Source organism: Dendrobates tinctorius, unplaced genomic scaffold (assembly GCF_039654945.1).
Source record: "Dendrobates tinctorius isolate UK_male_01 unplaced genomic scaffold, ASM3965494v1 ptg000046l, whole genome shotgun sequence".
Classification (NCBI taxonomy): Eukaryota; Metazoa; Chordata; class Amphibia; order Anura; family Dendrobatidae; genus Dendrobates; species Dendrobates tinctorius.
Window position 1 is genome coordinate 81,822,424 of NW_027361714.1, and position 17,559 is coordinate 81,839,982.

The window sequence follows — 17,559 nt, forward strand, 5'->3', positions numbered from 1 at the left end:
GGTACATTTCAATTGTCAGAGTGACCTCACCCCAAGGAGCCCATTAACGAGCCGCAGTTGGCAATCTTCATGGAGACAATGCGCTGCTAAATTCCCTAGGACTGCTACCAGTATGCTGCTGTTTACCAAGATCTATGACTGGTATTCCATTCTGGTACTTGCCTGGCTTCCAGCTACTTAGCTGCTGCCATCTAACGAGAGCAGTCACACTCGGACTGGAATGGACGCCGACCCTCGGAGAGCAGGAGGAAGAGTGAGTGAACTCCTGCACACTGCTTCACTGACCCCTGTCGGGTGCTGTAGCCACCAATTGCAAGCCGAGGGTCTAGCTATACTGAGCTTCCCCTCCAGCGAGCAGGGTGAGGTTAGTGCAGTTCTTCTTTTTTTTTTTTTTTTTTTTTTTCCCTTTCACACATCAACCAGACTAGGGATCTTCAGCTGGTCTCCCACTCTGGTAATTGCCAGGCCTTCATCTGCTCAGCAGCCACCTAAAGAGAGCAGCCCCGCGTCTCCTTGATGATTAACACATGGTACCGGCTGTGGAAACTCAGCCTAAGATGTGGTCTGCTTCACCGTGTACCACCTCTTTCCGTGGAACCATTCTGTCTAGAGCGTCCACTCTTTCTGCTGCTCTATGGTAGCACCTCCACCACTTCATGTGGGTGTACCTTGCACCGTCATACGAGGAGTTCTGAGACGTGGTTTGCTTTCCCGTCTACCACTTTTATCCGTGGCCATACAAGGCCTTCAACTGCAGAAACCCTGCTCAAACGCGCGCCAGTTACATTCCAGCCATATCGTGCTGCATCCGTGAGCGAGGATGGCCCCACCCGGCCCCTGCCTCACGCAGTCATTATCAGCCGAGGGAGGAGTCAATCTGCCTCGGCTCTTACCCGTCCCTCTGAGACTCGGGCCCACCATGCCAAGCCTCCGGCTGCTCGCCTTCTGCGCCTTTCATACGTGCCAGGACTGCCTCTCCCGGATCATATTCCTCACCAATAGTTACACCGATGCCTCTTTCCTCATAGACTAAGCTTGCGAGCAGGGCCCTCATTCCTCTTGGTATTTGTTATAATCTATGTGATTATTGTTATGCTGTAATGTCTATTGTCTGTACAAATCCCCTCTGAAATGTAAAGTGCTGCGGAATATGTCGGCGCTATAGAAATAAAATTTATTATTATTATTACGCTGTCGGACCAGAGCCAGTTCCACTCCAGCCATATGCTGCATCACCATGCTAAACCCCCAGCTGCTGGCCTTCTGCGCCTCTCATACGCGCCAGGCCGGCCTCCCCCGGTCTACGCTGTCGGAAAGTTCCACAAAGTCAACTATCACTGCAGCCCTCCACCAGTCGGGCCTTTATGGCAGAGTGGCCCGACGGAAGCCTCTCCTCAGTGCAAGACATATGAAAGCCTGCATAGTTTGCTTAAAAAAAAAAAAACACATGAAGGAGACTATGAGAAATAAGATTCTCTGGTCTGATGAGACGAAGATAAAATTATCACCAAAAAGTTCTATGTGGTTTGTGTGGAGAAAACCAGGCACTGCTCATCACCTGCCCAATACCATCCCAACAGTGAAACATGGTGGTGGTAGCATAATGCTATGGGGGTGTTTTTCAGCTGCATGGACAGGACGACTGGTTGCAATTGAAGGAAACATGAATGCGGCCAAGTACAGAGAGATCCTGGATGAAACCCTCTTCCAGAGTGTTCTGGAGCTCAGACTTGGCCGAAGGTTCACCTGCCAACAAGACAATGACCCCTAAGCACACAGCTAAAATAACAAAGGAGTTGCTTCAGAACAACTCTGTGACAATTCTTGACTGGCCCAGCCAGAGCGCCCTGACCTAAACCCAACTGAGCATCTCTGGAGAGACCAGAAAATGGCTGTCCACCAACATCTAATATATAAAGCTCAAAGTGTGTATGTATGTATGTGTGTGTATGTCCGGGATAGGCATCCGCACCGTCGCAGCTACAGCCACAAAATTTGGCACAGTCGCACGTCTGACCCCGAGAGCGTCCTAAGCTATGTTGTGAGGCGAAATTTCAACCCCGCGCGTTCCAATTCACCAAACAATTTTGCCCCTGTCTACATACTGGGGAAAAAGTGTGTGCACGTCAAGCTACGGGATGGAGGATATGTATGACGGGTATATGGGCATTGGACTATGGGATGGAGGATATGTATGACGGGTATATGGGCACGGGACTATGGGATGGAGGATATGCATGATGGGTATATGCGCATGGGCCTATGGGATGGAGGATGTGTGATGGGCATATGAGCATGGGACTATGGGATGGAGGATATGTATGATGGGTATATGGGCACTCGACTATGGGATGGCAAATATGTATGATGGGTATATGGGCATGGGACTATGGGATGAAGGTAGTGTGATGGGTATATGGGCATGGGACTATGGGATGGAGGATGTGTGATGGGTATATGGGCACTGGACTATGGGATGGAGGATATGTATGATGGGTATATGGGCACGGGCCTATGGGATCGTGGATATGTATGATGGGTATATGGGCACGGGACTATGGGATGGAGGATAATTATAATTTGCTATAACTAACCACAGTTAGTTACTATGCCCAGGCAGCGCCGGGCTCTAAAGCTATTCACTATAAAACCTGATGGAACTGGAGAGAATCTGCAAGGAAGAATGGCAGAGGATCCCCAAATCCAGGTGTGAAAAACTTGTTGCATCGTTCCCAGCAAGACTCATGGCTGTACCAGCTCAAAAGGGTGCTTCTACTCAGTACTGAGCAAAGGGTCTGAATACTTATGACCATGTGATATTTCAGTTTTTTCTTTTTTAATAAATTTACAAAAATTTCTGCATTTCTGTTTTTTCCAGTCAAGATGGGGTGCACAGTGTAATGTAATGAGAAAAAAAAGAACTTTTTTTGAATTTACCAAATGGCTGCAATGAAACAGAGTGAAAAAATTAAATGGGTCTGAATACTTTTCGTACCCACTTTAAATAAAGATTTTAAAAAAAAATTGGCTCTGGTTCCTCTGTATTTTTGATAACCATCCAGGCAAAACTCACAGCTGCGGGCTGCGACCCTCAGCTGTCAGCTTCAGCAAGGCTGGTTACAAGAATAGGGAGGTCCTCATGCCATATTTTTTAATTATTTTAATCAATCATTGGAAAAAAAAATGGAATGGGGTCCCCCTTGTTTTTGACAACCAGCTTTGCTAAAGCAGACAGATTTGGGCTTGTATTCTCAGGCTGGTAAGGGGCTATGGATATTAACACCCCTCCCCATCCCCTCATCAACCCCCAGCCTAAAAATAGCAGCCCGCAGCCGCCCAGAAAAGGCACATCTATTAGATTCGACAATTCTGGCTCTTCCCACTTGCCCTGTAGCGGTGGCAAATCGGGTACATATCTGTGGGATTGATGTCACCTTTTGTATTGTCCGGTGACATCAAGCCCACAGATTAGTAATGGAGAGGTGTTTATAAGACAGCTCTCCATTACTAATCCTATAGTTATATAGTAAATAAAGACACAGCCAGAATAAGGTCTTTTATTTGAAATAAAACAAAACATTTTTATTAAAAAATAACAAACAGTTATACTCACCAAACGCCTATTCCATCGAAGCCCTCATCTTCTGTAATAAAACAAATAAAAAAAAAAACATCCCACTCGGCCCATGCTGTAATCCATGTCTGGGGGATAAACAGTTATCATCCTGGACAGTGTCCAGATAAGGCTGAGAACCACTGGGAAATGAACTCCTGTGAGCGCAGCCCCAGTGACCGGTAGTGACGTCATAGAGGTTATCGCAGGTCACTGAGGCTTGTGTTCCAGTAGGGCCGAACTTCGGTGACCTCTGTGATATCCCCACTAGCACCGTGATAAAATCTCACGGTGCAGAGGTGACTTCTCCAGGAGAATTTGAACTGTCAGCTAACACCAATGACCGTAGGTGAACTTTATACCTCCGATCATAGCTGCTGGCTCACGCTATCATTTGGCAGCATGGAAACCGTGGCTGTCTAACCGGTGGTGATGATTTCACCTCCGATCAGAAGTAGTGTTTGCTGCGCTGTAATGCACACGACAGCGCGACAAACACCTGGTGTTCAGGGGGCCGAACCTGAACAGTAACACAGACTTCGTGGGGAAGTCCGCGTTCAGTGTCCGTGCCTGAACAGTAGGTGTTTGGTACGGACGCCTTGCTTTACTCTCTACTTGTAATGTGTCTGTTAGCTGGTGGACACCTTATACAGCACACTCGCTGCATAGTGCTGTACTACTTCAGGCAGCTCTCCATGGGAGACTACACAGGCTGTAACAGGGCTGTGGAGTGGGTAAGCCAAATCTGACTCCACAACTTCGACTCTTCAATTTCTTACATACATCTCTCCATTACTAAGCTGTGGGCTTGATATTACCTGACAAATCGAAGGTGACATCAACCCCACAAATATGAACTCCACTTGCCACCGCTAGAGGGAAAGTGGGAAGAGCCAGGCAAAGTGCCAGAATTGGCACATTTAATAGATGTGCCTTTTCTGGGCAACTGCTGGCTGCTATTTTTATGCTGGAGGGTCCAAGATCAAGCCTTACCAGCCGATCTGGTCATGTAGGGGTTAACCTTCCTCAGCCTCAGTCTGGGTTCAGGGTTGCTATTTATCGCCGCTGCTTCCTGCAGGCGATGTTAGTTATAGTTTTTGCCTAGGGCTGCTGTAACTGACTCTGATTGGTCCTGCTACGCTTGCTATCTGATCCCGTGTCTCTGTCTGTTTTCCCCTGTTCCTGTCCTGACTCAGTGTTTCCCTTTAGTATGTGACTCCCTGGTTTTGACTTGGCTTGCATCCTGACCGGCATCTGTCTTTTGTCTTATCCGCTTCCTACCGTTACTGATTCCCTGGCTTGTCTCTGACCATGAGTTTGCTTATTCCTTTGGTACTGCACTACAGTGAAAGATCTGACCTGGCTTGTTTGACTATTCACCTGTGGTAGTCTTACTGCAGCCAGCTCTGTTTAGGTGCAGTCCTGCTTCCACTCTACTGCCATCTTGTGGAGCCTGCACTTACCTGCATTGCAGCGGCATGATACTGACAATACCAGCCCGCAGCTGTCTGCTTTAGCAAGGCTGGTTATCAAAAAGGGAGGGGACCCCACCCCACTTTTTTAAATTATTTAAGTATGTGCAAAATATGGCTTGACCCCTCTATTCTTGATAACCAGCCAGGCAAAACTCACAGTTGGGGGCTGCAATCCTCGGCTGTCAGCAAGGCTTGTTATCAAAAATACAGGGGAACCCACGCTGTGTTTTTTTTTTTTTTTTTTTATACAGCGCAGGAGCGGCTAATGAATACTCCTGCTCTCTGTTATTAGTGGCAGCAGATGTCGGACGATCGGAGCAGTTGTCCCATCAGCTGACACCAGTGACTGAAGGTGAGCTTTATACCTCCGATCACAGCTGGAGCGCTCACACTGTCTTGACAGCGTGGGAACCGTGGCTCTCTGACCGGCGGGGAAGATTTCACCACCGATCAAAAGCGATGTTTGCCGCGCTGTCGTGCACATTACAACGTGGCAAACACTGGGTGTTCGGGCCCCCATTCAAGTCAGTGGTGTCCGGGTACGGTTCTGGTACGCGAACCTTAACTTTGTGTAACTGTTCGGCCGAACCCGCTGTACCCGAACATCCAGGAGTCCGCCCTTCACCGTTGGTGACTAGAATTTGTTCGGGTTCCCTCTTATTTGGCAAGCTATAGTGCTTACTGAATAAGCTGCAGAGGGATCCCAGCTCCTGAATCGCTCCGGCTGATTGGCGCCACGGTTGCATGTGTCGCAGCTATGTGACAGGCACGACACATGTATGGAGAGCCCAACAGTTGGGCTCTCCGTGCATGTGCTGTGACTGTGATCCAGCTGCGGTGCCGATCAGCCGGTGCATTCCAGGAAGCCGGGTTCCCTCTGCAGATTATTAGGTAAGCGCTATAGCTTGCCGGATAAGAGGGGACCTGAACAAATTCGCTCAACTCTAGTGGTGACCTCTTTTACTACTCCAACCTCAGTGAGTGCACCTAGGAGTGGGCCGACTTATTGCATTAAAATCAAACCAAGCAGGACTGACTAGAAGAAATCTGTATATACAGTTGTGGCCAAAAGTATTGACACCCCTGCAATTCTGTCAGATAATACTCAGTTTCTTCCTGAAAATGATTGCAAACACAAATTCTTTGGTATTATTATCTTCATTTAATTAGTCTTAAATGAAAAAACACAAAGAATTGTCCTAAAGCCAAATTGGATATAATTCCACACCAAACATAAAAAAGTGGGTGGACCCAGGAAGACCCCACTTCTTACCCCGAGACATATAAAAGCCATGCTGGAGTTTGCCAAAACTTACCTGAAAAAGACTAAAACGTTTTGAAAGAATGTTCTCTGGTCAGATGAGACAAAAGTAGAGCTTTTTGGGCAAAGGCATCAACATAGTTTACAGGAGAAAAAAAGAGGCATTCAAAGAAAAGAACACGGTCCCTACAGTCAAACATGGTGGAGGCTCCCTGATGTTTTGGGGTTGCTTTGCTGCCTCTGGCACTGGACTGCTTGACCGTGTGCATGGCATTATGAAGTCAGAAGACTACCAACAAATTTTGCAGCATAATGTAGGGCCCAGTGTGAGAAAGCTAGAAAGCTGGGTCTCCCTCAGAGGTCATGGGTCTTCCAGCAGGACAATGACCCAAAACACACTTCAAAAAGCACTAGAAAATGGTTTGAGAGAAAGCACTGGAGACTTCTAAGGTGGCCAGCAATGAGTCCAGACCTGAATCCCATAGAACACCTGTGGAGAGATCTAAAAATGGCAGTTTGGAGAAGGCACCCTTCTAATATCAGGGACCTGGAGCAGTTTGCCAAAGAAGAATGGTCTAAAATTCCAGCAGAGTATTGTAAGAAACTCATTGATGGTTACCGGAAACAGTTGGTCGCAGTTATTTTGGCTAAAGGTTGTGCAACCAAGTATTAGGCTGAGGGTGCAAATACTTTTGTCTGGCCCATTTTTGGAGTTTTGTGTGAAATGATCAATGTTTTGCTATTTGCTTCATTCTCTTTTGTGTTTTTTCATTTAAGACAAATTAAATGAAGATAGTATTACCAAAGAATTTGTGTTTGCAGTCATTTTCAGGAAGAAACTGAGTATTATCTGACAGAATTGCAGGGGTGTCAATACTTTTGGCCACAACTGTATGACATGTCAGCGCCCCGTGTAATCACTGGCTGCAGTCAGATCAGTATGCACGGCACATGAATGATATGTATCAGATGACTTCTCTGCCCCAGTGGGTGACAACCAGCGTTAGGTGCTCTATGACTCAGCCCATTTTGCCAAGTTTAAGAAAACAAAACCTGAGCGCCAGTTCTCTAAGTTCTAGAAGTGCTGTATAGGAGAATTCTGCAGCATGTGGTTCACTGATATGAAAACTTTCTCCTCCAGCTTTTGTCTAAGCGTGCAGCACTATTACAAGTGTCATCATTTACAGTATAGACAAATAAAATAAACGGTCAGCGTAGCTCTAGGAACACCAGGACAAGGTTGTTTTTCTTTAGCCCACAACGTGTTTTGATGTGTCCTTTTGACAATGGATGTCCAATAGTGATGAGCGAGTATACTCGTTGCTCGGGTTTTCCCGAGCATGCTCGGGTGATCTCCGAGTATTTTCGCGTGCTCAGAGATTTAGTTTCTGTCGCCGTAGCTGCATGATTTATGGCTGCTGGCCAGCCTGAATACACATGGGAATTCGCTAACAAACAGGCATTCCTCACATGTATTCAGGCTGTCAAGTAGCCGCAAATCATGCAGCTACGGCGACAGAAACTAAATCTCTGAGCACGCGAAAATACTCGGAGACCACCCGAGCATGCTCGTGGAAATCTGAACAACGAGTATACTCGCTCATCAGTAGTGTCCAAGCCTTATGCACTAATATACCACATGATCATGGTATAGAGGCAATTTATCAATTCCTTTCAGCGGATGCTTCTTAAAAAGTGCTATCAGTTTTGTCTTAAATAAAAATGTGTTTTACCTTCGAGCATTCTTTCTGCTGCCTGGTCAAAGGCTGCGCGATGGGGACGAGATTTGCCCCTAGTTATGCAAATTTCTTTATGGGGTTATTCAAATCTGTCTTCATCGCACAGTCTGACCTGGTGAACTGCTGTTCACAAACGATCTCCATCAAACCTCACTGAGCTCGAGCTGTTTGCCAAGGAAGAATGGGCAAGAATTTCAGTCTCTCGATGTACAAAACTGATAAGAGACATACCCCCAAGGGACTTGCAGCTGTAATTGCAGCAAAAAGTGGCACAACAAAGTATTAAGTTAAAGGGGCCGAATAATACTGCATGCCCCACTTTTCAGTTTTTGAATTTCCACAAAAATTTAAAATAACCAATAAATTTCATTCAACTTCACAATTGTGTCCCACTTGTTGATTCTTCACCAAAAATTTACATTTGGTATCTTTATGTTTGAAGCATGATATGTGGGAAAAGGTTGAAAAGTTCCAGGGGGGCTGAATACTTTCGCAAGGCACTGTAAGCCTGAGAAGTGTTCTTCTGGCTATGGAACCAAACTGGGCTGCCAAAAAATATCCTGCTTGTGTTGGGCTCAATAAAAACTTAAGGTTTGCTCATGCGTGACGCTTTTGCAGCTTTTTAAATGTGTTTTTACTTGTTTTTTTTCCCCATTCATTAAAATGGATTAGAAAAAAACGCTGAAAAAAAATACACTGGAGATTTGGAAAAAGACGCTTTGAAGTTTCAACTCTGCAAGGGAAAAAAATAAGCAACGTGCATGAGATTTCTGAAATCCCATTCACTTTGCTGGGAATGTAAAAAAAAAAAAACTGCGCCTGAAAAACGCACAGGAAGACCACCACTTGTGAACATATGTCAGCCTAACTCTGGTTTGATCCAAGTAAGCGGAGTCATAAGTGCCAAGACGTACATAGGTTTGACACCTTCTTGTAGACACAGTCTTTGTCTTTGCAAGTAGCGTTCCTATTTAAAGGTCAGTGAGGTGCGTGTTTATTTCGGATTCGTTTAGCCCACTGTTCTTGTTCCCTCTGGGTGTTTTATTGAAGGGTTTTGTTCTTGGTAGTGGCACCCATCAGGTATAATTGTAGCTGCTACTAAACTTTCAGCTATCAGAGTGAACTTCTCATGGTTTTTGTGATGATGTTAATTCTGGTGTAAGGCTATGTGCCCACGTTGCGTGTTAAAACGCACACAGAAAATCGGACTCCTTCCCAGAAATCGCGCGGTTTTTCCGCGCGATTTCACTGCGATTACGATCGCGATTTTGCCGCGATTTTCGCGTGCGATATTCAAGCACTTTCCAAGCGATTTGAAGCATCGCTTGGAAAGTGATTGACAGGTTGGTCACACTCGTCAAACATAGTGTTTGACGAGTGTGACCAGGTTTTTACTATTGAGGCCGCCTATGCGGCCTCAATAGTAAAAGAATGTTAAAATGCTAAAAAAAAATAAAAAAATCAGGGTATATTTACCTTCCGGCGTCCCGCGCTGCCATCCCGGGCCTCAGCGTTCCCAGTAATGCCTTGCGAGACCTGTGATGACGTAGTCTCGCGTTGCTATAGCGATCTCACGAGAAAAAAAAGAGGCATTCAAAGAAAAGAACACGGTCCCTACAGTCAAGCATGGTGGAGGCTCCCTGATGTTTTGGGGTTGCTTTGCTGCCTCTGGCACTGGACTGCTTGACCGTGTGCATGGCATTATGAAGTCAGAAGACTAGTGATTGACAGGTTGGTCACACTCGTCAAACATAGTGTTTGACAAGTGTGACCAGGTTTTTACTATTGAGGCCGCCTATGCGGCATCAATAGTAAATGAATGTTAAAATGCTAAAAAAAAATAAAAAAAATCAGGGTATATTTACCTTCCGGCGTCCCGCGCTGCCATCCCGGGCCTCAGCGTTCCCAGTAATGCCTTGCGAGACCTGTGATGACGTAGTCTCGCGTTGCTATAGCGATCTCACGAGATCGCTAGTCACGCGAGACTACGTCATCACAGGGCCTTGCCGCAAGGCATTACTGGGAACGCTTAGGCCGGGAATGCAGCACGTGACGCTGGAAGGTAAATATACCCCGATTTTTTTTTTTTTATTTTTTTTTTTACAGGGGTATGGTGCCCAGGGCCTGGAGGACAGTCGCCTCTCCTCCACACCGTGGGTACCAACCGCACATGAGACGCTTAACTTCCCGCATGGTGGGCATAGCCACATGCGGGAAGTAAGCGATTCTCATGCATTCCTATGGGTGCGGAATCGCGGCAATTCTTTGCGATTCCGCACAAAAGAATGAGCATGCTGCGATTTTTTTTCTGCGATGCGATTCCGCCGAGGAAAAAAGCGCAGCATTAGCACAGCATGTGCGGAATGCCATAGGAATGCATGGGGGACGTTCTGTACACTATTTTTAAACGTTTTCGCGCCGAAAATCGCGGCAAAAACGCTTAAAAATCGCTACGTGGGCACACAGCCTAAAGCTCACAGCCCTGTGACTTCTAGCTGGGGTGTGAAGCAGCATGCTGTCTACCTTTTCGGCGTGCTTTCCATTGTAAAGAGCAGTAGTTGGAGTCGCTCGATGCACATGCAGCGCTTGCATGCAGTTGTGGGAACTATGCCTTGCTTCTGCCCTGGGACTGTCATTGATTGCTGCACTGTGTCATCTAAAACTATAGTCAACTAGATGGAATCTACAACATGACTTGCAGTCTATTTTTTATTGCTTCCATTCAACTAATGTGTTAAAAAAAAATTTGCTATTATAGTAGAATATTTGTGTCAGAGTCCCAAAATATAAGTTAGTCCGACCTCTGAATAGAGGGGCACATACATTGTTTAGGGGACAGTATAATACTTTACAGGAAAACTGTCCATTGCTGTCAGGGACTTGCTTGTCCGACTAGTCTCCCGTGCGGCTCAGTCCCTGGCAGCTGCTAAAGTATTTCTTTCTATGAAAATGCTGCAGTGTATTAGTCAAACATGCATCCATACATAGCGGTAATCATGCTGGATCTGTGGATCGGGCACCATGAATCCGCTGTCAGGTTCTCTTTAACTCCTTAGTTACCGAGCCAGTTTTGACCTTAATGACCAGGCCAAATTTACATTTCTGACCACTGTCACTTTATGAGGTTATAGCTTTGGAATGCTTCAAAGGATTCCATTGATTCTTAGATTGTTTTTTTTTCGTGACATAATGTACTTCATGTTAGTGGTAAAATGTCTTCTATATGACTTGCATTTTTTTTATGAAGAAAAAAACAAAACAAATTTGGCAAAAATCTTGAAAATTTTGCAATATTCAAACTTTTAATTTTCCAGGACGTCCACCTGACCAGCACTATGGAGGACGTCGTCCTCCTCTTTACAGGGACAGGAAAGCACACGAGAGGTTAAAAGGTCCCGTCCCACTCCATTTCCCTCAGTGTTTTTCCTGTCCCTGCATTGAGGGAAACGCGAGAGGAGCTGCAGAAGCTTACCGGAGGGCCCAGGGGGATCGGGCGGCCAGTCCAAACCTTCCCCCTGTCAAGACGCTCGGGCCAAAACTTCCCGGTAGGGAGTCCCTCTGCCCCAGGAGCAGGATGACGCTCCTGGAGGGAGCCGTTCCTCCCGGTGGGAGGCTCTCGGCTCCAGTCGGTGGCCACCATGGCAGGCGAAGGTCGGTCCCCCGCAGGCAGCTGGCCGGGCGGGCGCCAGTGTCATGAGGAGAGTACCGTCAGAGGTGCAGGCGGGGCTAGAGTCCGGGAGGAAGCGGAAGCGACAGGACCCGGGTTTGAATCTCAGCGCGCCCTCCAGGGGCTTACCGTCTCTCTGGAAGCGCGGATCGCTGCAGGATGGATGCAGAGGCTCCGGCGAATGGAGGGGTAAGTGTGCCTGGAGCAGACCACCCTCCCCACACCCATCCCCGTAGCCCAGGACGACTGAAGTGGCTACCCCATCTTATGTTGATAGAATAAGGGAACCCCAGCAGCCACCCCGTCAGTGACTAAGGACCCTACCAAGGCCACATCCAAGTCGATCCGATGCCCTGTATGCAGGGTAAAGCTGCCAGACACCCATAGCAAAACCCCCTGTGGACCCTGCACATCAAGGGTCATAAGAGACGAACAGCCATCCCTCCTCTCCTATATGAGATCCTTCATACGGGAGGAAGTCCAAGCCTCCAGAGCCAGCCTCGCACGGCAGCAGTCCCCCAGTCCAGGGCCAAGCCGCAAGCGTCCGAGGTGGGAAGCAGACCCAGTTTCCGAAGCAAGCTCTATCGAGGAGTCAGACTTCTGGGACTCGGATCCGGAGGAGGAAGGAGAGATCCTGGTGGACAGACAGGATCCAGGCAGGAAATTCCTGTACAGGCCGGAGGACACTGACGAGTTAGTCCAGGCGGTCAGGAACACTATGCAGATCGAGGAAGTTCCTAAACCGCAATCCAGACAGGACTTGATGTTTGGAGGTCTGTTGGCCCGGAGTCAGAAGGTGTTCCCCGTAAGTGAACACATCAAGACAATGGTCCATGAGGAGTGGAAAGAGGCAGAACGTCGGCTTGTACTATCCCGGGACTTTAAAGTCGTCTGCCTTTTGATCCTGGGAAACACGAGCATGGGAGGAAGTCCCCAAAATCGATGTTCCGGTTGCCAAGGTCACCCAGAAAACCGCCATCCCGTTCTATGACTCATCAAGTCTCCGGGACAGGAAGGCACAAGTTCTCTTAAAGAGGACATGGGAGACTTCGGTGGCCCTCATTAGGGCTAACATAGCAGCCACCGAGGTGGCCAGGTCTATGTTTCTGTGGATCGGGCAGTTGGAGGAACACCTAACCAACAAGACCCCTAGATCCGAGAACCTGGCATCCCTTCCACTCATGAAATCGGCGACGGCATTCCTGTTGGACACGTCAGCCGAATCAGTAAGGTTCGCAGCCCGGAACAGCTCCCTGTCTCATGCAGCTCTGAGAGCGGTCTTGCTTAAATCCTGGTCGGGGAATAACGCTCCTAAGGCGAAGTTTTGCTCCATTCCCTTCTCGGGCCTAAGGGTGTTCGGTCCTGCCCTAGATAACATTTTAGAGCTCGTGTCCGACAAGAATAAATGGTTCCCAGAAGAAAAACCTAAGCGGCCTCAGTCCTTTCGGAGAGGCCCCTTCTCTAGGAGACAGGCCGACTTCAGGAGCCAAACCAGGTCCAACAGAGGCGCCTATAAGAGCTCCCACAGCCAGGGTGGGAGAAGCAAAAGCTCCCTTTTTGCGTCAACCTCCAGATCTAGAAGGCAATGACGCCATAGGTATCGGAGGAAGACTTCACCACTTCGCAGTAAATTGGGCCCGAGTTACCCACAACCAGTGGGTCCTCAGAACCATTGCGGAGGGTTACAGCATAGAGCTTTACTCCCCTCCCCCGACAGATATATTGCCCCCACCGTAGTCCCGGCGGACTCCGCCATGTGGACGGACCTACAGGAAATGATCAGTTCAGAGGTTATAGTACCGGTTCCTCTGACAGAAAGGGAAAAGGGACACTACTCCTCCCTGTTCTCCATTGCAAAACCATCCGGCGAGCCCCGAACTATTATAAACTTAAAACCTCTAAATGCCTGGGTCAGATACAAGAGGCTCCGGATGGAATCAATTTGGTCTGCAATACATCTAATAGACAGGGACGCGGTCATGTGCACCCTCGACCTAAAGAGTGCGTACTATCAGGTCCCTATCCATCCCTCATCCCATAGGCTGTTAAGATTCGCGGTCAAATTACCAACTCGGACCTGCCACTTTCAGTTCCAATGCCTTCCAGTCGGGCTGGCTTCGGCCCCCGAATCTTCACAAAGCTGGTAGCGGAGGTAGTGGCTGATCATACCATACTTAGACGACTTCCTCCTGGTGGCAGGATCCGAAGAAGCGCTTATTCGAGACAGGAACCGAGCAATTACAGTGATGGAGTTCCTCGGCTGGATGATCAACTGGCAGAAGTCAGACCTCATACCAGAGTCCAGAAAGGTCTTCCTCAGAGTTCTCCTAGGCTCAGGAGACAGGATATCCCTGCTACCAAAAGAAAAGCAGAAGACTATTCGGGACAGAGTCGGAGACCTTTTGAAGCATCGCTCCTCCATAAGAGAGGTAATGGAGGTTCAGGGCCTAATGACCGCTTGCATTCCGTGCATCAGATGGTCCCAGTTTCATTCGAGACCATTACAAAGGGAGATCCTCGCAAGATGGGACAGGAGTCAGGCTTCACTCGACAGACCCATAAGGCTGCCAGGATTGATGAAAAAGTCCCTATGGTGGTGGACACAGCTCAGGAACCTCCAGGTGGGCGTACTATCATGGACAACCTCTCCATACGTGGTGGTCACCACGGACGCCAGTACGTGGTGGTCACCACGGACGCCAGTACGTGGGGATGGGGAGCCCATGCAGAAGGGAAGATATTCCAGGGAAGATGGCTAGTAGACATCAGAAGCAGATCCTCCAACTTCAGGGAACTCTATGCAGTCTGGGAGACCCTGCGGAGGAACCGATCGGTCCTGAAGAATCGACATGTCCGAATATTATCCGATAACGTAACAGCAGTGTCATTCCTGAAGAACCAGGGAGGCCCCAGGGACCGACCACTCCAAGCCCTAGCAGGAAGAATATTCTCCTGGGCAGAAGGAACAGTCCTTTCAGTAACGGCAGTCCACCTACAAGGTTCCCAGAACGTGGTAGCGGACTACTTAAGCAGACAGCAGGTCTGCCCGATAGAACATTTCCTTGTTCAGTTCCCACTCTGTCAGCGTTGGGGGGGGGCCCCAGTATAGACCTGTTGGCAAGCCGAAAGAACTCAAAGGTCTCCAGATTCTACTCCCTGAACCTGGCTGATGAACCCGGAAGGCGTAGATGCCCTGAGCCAGGCCTGGGAAGAACCCCTCTCTTACGCGTTCCAACCACTGGCGCTCATACCGGCGGTACTCGGGAAGATCCGTGAGGACCGGGCAAAGGTGATAATGGTCGTTCCATACTGGCCAAGGAGAAGCTGGTTTCCCCTACTAGGAGCCATGGCAGTGGAAAACCCAGTCGAGCTACCTTTGAAGAAAGACGTCATCCACCAGGGCCCAATCCACCATCCAAATCCAGCAAGGCTCCACCTCTCAGCTTGGATCCTGAAAGAGACATCCTGAAGGCAAAAGGCTTGTCAGATCAGGTCATATCTACCCTACAAGCCAGTAGGAAACCGGTGACGTCCGCAATCTATCGGAAAATATGGAAGAGATTCTGTCTGGACGGTGCCAGGTCCGATCTTGCGGCGGGTACCCCTGACCTCCCTAGTATCCTAAACTTTCTACTGTCAGGGTTTAATAAAGGCCTTAAGCCCAGCACTTTAAAGTCCAGATTTCGGCCTTGAGCTCCCTCTTTGATTACCCTTTTAGCTTCTCATCCTTGGGTAGTAAAATTCATAAGGGCCACGCAACGTTTTCGCCCCACAATTAGGCAGCTCACCCCGCCTTGGGACCTTGGCCTGGTACTCAGATTCCTATGTAGAGATCCCTACGTCCCCAGGGAAGAGATGACTATCTCAACTCTCACTCACAGAACGGCCTTCCTTGTAGCCATTACCATGACCAAGAGAATAGGGGAAATCCAGGCCCTGTCCACCAGAGACCCATATCTCCAGATCAGAGAAGATCGTATAATCTTGAGATTAGATCCGGCATTTATTCCAAATGTAGCCTCTGGCCAAAATATAAGTCAGGAGATAGTGTTACCATCCTTCTGTGACAATCCCCGTAATGAAAAGGAACGTATTCACTCACTGGATTTGAGGCGCGCAGTTATAGACTATTTAGAGGTCACCAACAGTTGGCGTATTGACCCAAACCTGTTCGTCCTTTTTTGGGGTAAAAATAAGGGGAAAAAAGCCTCTAATGCATCCATCGCAAGATGAATTACTTCAGTAATCTCAGACGCCTACCAAGCCGAAGGCGCCAACCCGCCAGATACTTTAAAAGCCCACTCTTCAAGGGCAGTATCGGCCTCGTGGGCCGAACGGGCAGGCGCCTTGGTTGATCAGATCTGTAGAGCAGCAACATGGGCCAGACTTAATACATTCTGCAAGCACTACAAGCTTGATGTGCTATCTGGTCAACAGACCGCATTTGGGAGAAAGGTTCTCCAGGCGGTAATCCCACCCTGAGGAGGTGCTTTGGTACTCTCCATGGTGCTGTCAGGTGGACTTCCTGGAAAATAGGTATTAGAACTACCGTTAATGATGTTTCCAGGAGTCCATCCTGACAGCACGGGTAGTTCCCTCCCTCTTTGTTAGGTCATATGCAGTAATATGATAGTATCATTAAAGTGTTACTTGCATTATCCACGCTGTGGTACTTGTTAAATCACTGAGGGAAATGGGGTGGGACGGGACCTTTTAACCTCTCGTGTGCTTTCCTGTCCCTGTAAGGAGGAAGAGGATGTCCTCCATGGTGCTGTCAGGATGGACTCCTGGAAAAATCATTACTGGTAGGTCTAGTACCTATTTTTGTGCCCTTAAATCAAAGAGCCATGTCACATAAAATAGTTAATAAATAACATTTCCCACATGTCTACTTTTATTCTAGATCATATCAGAGAAGAGAGAAATGAGTGGAGGAGAGAGAATGCATGAATAATGGAGATCACAAGACTGGGGACGATAAAAACCGACCCGAATCATGTTCTCCCGGGTCTCAGCTACCTGCAGTAGCAGAGTCCCCGGAGATTTTCCCACACTGGGGGGTGCTATACCCTTATTTCTCAGCGCCGTTAAACGGCTCTGAGGAATAAAGACCATTAATTGCCGCCGTTAAAAGGCGTATCGGCTGTCATTAAGGGGTTAAAGCACAAGTCCAGCAGTTTATTTATTTTTTTTTTTGCAGCGCTGTAGTGGTGCTTTTAATCTAAGTTTAATCTAAGGTCCCTGACTGTAGTCTTTTACTGACCAATCGCCCTCTTCCGCTTCTATCAGCGCCTCTCCCATCGGTCTCAAGCATTTTTTTGACTTGCCGTACCGCTCCAGTGTGGCTAGGCAAGCCGGAAGTCACTTTTCAATGCAAGTGTATGTGTGCCTTGTTCTGGCTTTCGTAGACTTGCATTGAGAGCTTGAGACCGTTACACTCGGACTTCAGCTAGTCAGATATTGCGGTCACAAGATGCCAAAGTTTGACCTGAGCAGCACGATAGAAGATTAAGATGGTGGCGAGTGAGTATAAGACCGGGAACAGGGACCTTAGATTAGAAGCACCACTCCAGTGCTGGGAAAAAAAACTGCTGCAGCGGTGCCTTAGGACTCCTTTGCTGTTCTAAACTCTTTCAGCGAGAACTATGAGACAAATGGAAGGAAGCACAGTGGGATCAGCCTACATAGGTTGTTTGAGACATTTTCTTTTTTTTTTTTTTTAATGTATTTATTTATTTTTTAAAGTTGGCTTTTTATTTTAGATGCACTTGAGCAATACAAAAGTTTAAAGCCTGTATCATATG

The 17,559-nt window shown here is 47.9% G+C and overlaps 1 protein-coding gene across 3 annotated transcripts in view; it reads left to right on the forward strand.

Moving 5' to 3' along the window:
- The window catches only part of SEC63 (SEC63 homolog, protein translocation regulator), a 119,583-nt gene that overhangs the window by 14,926 nt on the left and 87,098 nt on the right, over window positions 1-17,559 (forward strand). The window lies entirely within an intron of this gene.